Source organism: Anomaloglossus baeobatrachus, chromosome 5 (genome assembly GCF_048569485.1).
Source record: "Anomaloglossus baeobatrachus isolate aAnoBae1 chromosome 5, aAnoBae1.hap1, whole genome shotgun sequence".
NCBI lineage: Eukaryota > Metazoa > Chordata > Amphibia > Anura > Aromobatidae > Anomaloglossus > Anomaloglossus baeobatrachus.
The window spans coordinates 263,110,034-263,114,890 of NC_134357.1; positions in this window are offsets into that span (position 1 = coordinate 263,110,034).

Genomic DNA, 4,857 nt, shown 5'->3' on the forward strand with positions numbered 1-4,857 from the left:
TTTAATGGGCGGCCGGCTTTTTCAAAACAGTAAAAGCCGCCGGAGCAGTGTGAATGCCGTGCAGCGCCGCGTCGGGGATCGGGGAACGGTTAGTATGAGAGAGGGGGTAAGAGTGATAGACTGACATGAACAGAGAGTGAGGGACAGAGATTGTGACCGACTGACAGAGATTAGTGAATGACAGACATTGTGAGGCGCTTCAGAACGCAGCTTTTCAGCTGCGCTCTGAAGCGGACCTTTTTTAGGCTGCGGTGCAGAGCGCACACCTGCGCACATAGCATCAGACACCAAAATCGTATGAGGGATGTCACACGTTACAATTGACTAGGTTCGTGCAACAAAACGCTCAATTCTAGACAAAGATACGATGTGTTTGCGATCAACGGTTTTGCGTTCAATCCTGATCGCACGTAGCCGTCACACGCAGATACCTCACAAACTATGCCGGATGTGCGTCACTTACAACTTGACCCCAACGACGGATTGTGAGATATATTGAAGCGTGTGTTGGGGGCTTAAGTCCCAAATTTTTGGTTATAACATAGACCCTGATTTAAAAGATTGTATTCAGAAGGAATTTGCCTTCAAGTGGGAAACTGAAAAATTGAAATATTTAGGGATATACATTACAAACCCAACCAAAAAAAATGTATCTATGAACATAACCCCATTATTAAACAACATCCAAAATGAATTGAAAAATTTAAAGATGACTGAAGTTTCATGGATGGGAAAGGTCATATAATATAAATCTATTATTTTGCCAAAAATTCTATACCTATTCCGATGTTTAACAACAACAATTCCTAAGCACTGGATCCAGAAACTACAATCTCAGTTATCACTATTCATCTGGCAAAATAAGAAACCTAGAATTTCCCAAAACATTTTATGTAAACATAAGAGGAATGGAGGCCTAGGTTTACCGAATATTTACGCTTATTATTTAACTAGTCTCATTAAACAGACCCAAAATAGTCTAATTACCGAATTTAAAAATAGTTGGGTACATATAGAAAAACATTATAATCGAAACATTCCCAAATCAGATATCATTTTGGCCCAACTTTTAAAACACACAAAAAACATTAACTAAATTTCAAACAAGTAAAGCAGAACTATGGGCATGGAAATCCCTATTAAAAACATTGATGAAAGATAATGTACCTTTGGAGGATATTAAATGTTGCCCAATTGAAACAATACAAATTCTGACTCCCAAAATGAACATAATAAAATGGAAACAATACAACATAAACAATTTTCTCGACCTAATAGAAAATAACAAAATCTTGCCCTTCAAAAACATACAAAGTAAATTCAACATCCCAAATAAAGAGAAAAAAATTTGGTACCGTATAGAAAATTTTCTTACAAACAAAAAACCTAGATTTCAGCTTCCTAAACCCCTAATAAATTTATTGAATAATCCATTAAACCAAATTATTTGGAAAACCAGTAATATATATTCCTTGCTAAATGAAGATTATGAATTTGAGAAAAAAGCTAAACCTAAATAATTGGGAGAAAGATTTGCACAAGGAATTCCCTATAAGTACATGGAAACAAGCTCTGGAAACAACTTATGCAGCTGCAACCTGTGCTTCTCTTCAGGAGACATATTATAAAGTGTATTCCAGATGGTACTATACCCCTCTAAAGTTGTGCAAGTTTTCTGCTGAAAACTCACCACTATGTTGGAGAGGTTGCAGGAAAAATGGATCCTTTGTCCACATTTTCTGGGGATGTCCTTTACTTAAACCCTTATGGAAGAAAGTCAGAGACCTCTTAAAGCAATTGACTACAAAAGATATAAATCTTACTCCAGAATTGGTTATGCTTTCCATAGGGTTAGAAGAATATGAGAAAAAGGTATAGATACATTGTCTGTCACATTTTCTTAGTTATTAAGAATTTATTAGCAGCCAACTGGAGAGAAGAAAGAATCCCATCTATTTCAGAAGTTACGGACAGGGTTTCAGCTCATAATTCATATGAGTATAATATTGCGTTAAAAGAAAAAAACTATCAAAAGATATAAAATAAGATGGTCTCTTTGGTCCCAGAAATACATGCCAAACCTTGTTTTGAATTAGTTCCTTGACATTATCTAAATAATATAAATGTAATATGTTATTTCCGAATGTGTTTATATACTGTGCTAAATGAATATGAGTTTATAATCTTGCTTGACTTTGAAACTTAACGAATTACCTCAACGTCTTCCTCCTTCCCTTTCTCCTCCCCCTTTATATTCCCTAACTCCTTCCATTCCCACTTCCCCTCCAATACCCCTTCCCATCCACTTTTAGCATACCCTTTCTTCCCTTCCTCTTCCCCTTCTTTGTTATTTCAACAATATTTTTAAGAATGCATTTTAAATACTTCAATTACCCCCTCCTCTGTTATTGTAAACCCCTTAAAATTTAATAAAGTATACAAACTTATGATGACCTTTGACACATTCAGAGCAGGAATGAATGTATCGCATGGATTTATGTTTTTTACATCAATTAAGAAATGTGCTCCTAAGAGCATCTGGGGGCATCACAGTCCGGACCAGACCCCAATCAGAGGACAATAAAACTTTCACACTGCTTATCTATGAACTGCTGCAATATTTATGGCCACAACAGTTTGTCCTCTTGCCATAGTGATAGTTCTGCTTCACATAACATGTTTTATTTACTGCCCCATTCTATGTCCTGTTGTGTATAAATGTGACTCTTCAGATTTTTTGTTATACTGAGCCTGATGAAGAGACCTGAGTAGTCTCGAAAGCTTGCTATTATTACTATTTTTTTCAGTTAGCCATTAAAAAGGTATCAACCACTGAGAACTCTCAGTTCTTTTAAACTATTTTTTTATCTCTACTGGATAACACAGTGCAAAGATATATTTTACCTGCAGGCTATTATTGATTCACATTATGCCTTTTCTTGGGCGTTGTGGTTGCTCATACAGTATATGATGTGACATATGCATGAATAGTATTGCACTATAAACATTATTTAACATACTATCGCCATCTTTTGGACATTTAATTTCACTATATAGCCTTTTCCTGTTCTTAGAGCATCTGCTATACCTGGATTGACAATTTTGACTTAATTTATAAATTTCAGCAGTAGACACTTTAAATAATCATTTTTAGGAGTTATTTGAACATTTGCTTAGTTTCAATTTATATATAATATTGGGGTTTAACTTATTAAATTATAGGCTTTTCTACATATCATTGTATATATTAATTTATGCACAGGATCACTTTAAAGTAATCAATTATTGTTATACTTCGCATTGCACTTTAGTAAAGAATTCCTTTGATGGTATTGCCTGTATTTTTGAGTTTTTACTATTATATTTAATTGATATAATCCTATTTATTAATGAGGAAATAATTGTGGTGCTTTTTGTTTGGATATGCTTTATGGTCCTCCTATTTATGCTGTAACATTCTCATGTTTTTATATTTAATTTTTCCATATCAATAAAAATAATTGTTTTATATTGGAATTCTTGCTCCTTTCTTTTGGAGGTTTACATGATATACCTCCAATTTTTTTGATACATTTTTTAGGGCATTGTAGCGCCCGGTACTGGTCCTAACGTGGTAAAATATATATAATAATGTATCCCTGCACGTCCCCACTCCCAGGCTTCGAGGGGGAGCCCCCCTCTCACCTGCCCAGTCTAAGCGCGGTATTCCTGCACGCTTCCACGGGGCGTCCTCCTTCTCACTTGCCCAGGGGTTACACTCCCTCCTCTCCTGCCCCAAGGACTGAGTGCAGCCTGGAAGTTGAAAGAGGCCATTGCAGACCCCGGGGCAGTAGAGGAGGGAGTGGAGCCGCCGGTCAAGTGAGAGCGAGAGGACGCCCCCGACAGAGCCTGGGAGCGGGGACGTGCAAGGATACCACGCTGGGCCCAGGCACTACAGGCATGTGCAGTACAAACTTCAGAATTTAAGGAAATCACAGATAGTGATTTTTGCTGCCAATCATTACAGATGGCAGAAAAAAAAACAAACTAAATTTTGCAGGGTCTTCGATTAGAAACAACACTCAGCGACGGGTGTGGGGGGAGGGGGGAAGCTGGAGTGATGCTTTAAGAAGGTTTATAAAATATTTTGGTGGCTATAGTATCCAAACTTCAATTTCCAAGCATAGCACTCTTTAGTCCTTTTGCATTGACATTAAGGTATGATCAAGTTCTTTCTTAGGCCTTTCTTAAAAGGGACGCTGTGATGTATACTTGCTTAAGTAATGTTCACACAGGGCTTTTTTGGTAAGTTTATGCTGTGTTTTTTAGCTGCAGATTTGCCTTGGTTTTATGCAAATCCATGCTAATAAAATGCTGCTTTTTACAGTCCCAGCAAAGTCTGAGATTTCTGAAATCTCATGCACACACACACATCAGGTTTTTTTCCTGACTGTTTTGTCAAATACCTGCGTTTTTGGTCAGGTTTCTAAAGAATGAGCATGTCAATTCTTTGCTGCAGATTTGCTGCATTTTGTCATTGATAGAACCCATTTTGTTAAAAAAAAAAAAAAAAAAAAAAGCGCAGCAAATCTGCAGCAAAAACGGCACTAAACAACGCATGAAAAAAGCACCAAAAACGCAGATGACTCAAAGGAGATTTCCTGCCACAAGATCAGGTTTTGGTCAGGAAAAAAACTTACCAAAAAGCCCTATGTGAACATAGTCTTAAAATAGTTTTGTTTTGTAGATAATTTACTAATAATTCATCAGGGTACATCATCAGGTTCTCCCTCACCTGTCTCTTCTTTACACCATACTTTGAATGGTCCTTTATGAATAGGCCAGAGTAAAAAAAAAATAAGTCGTCAATACCACGTA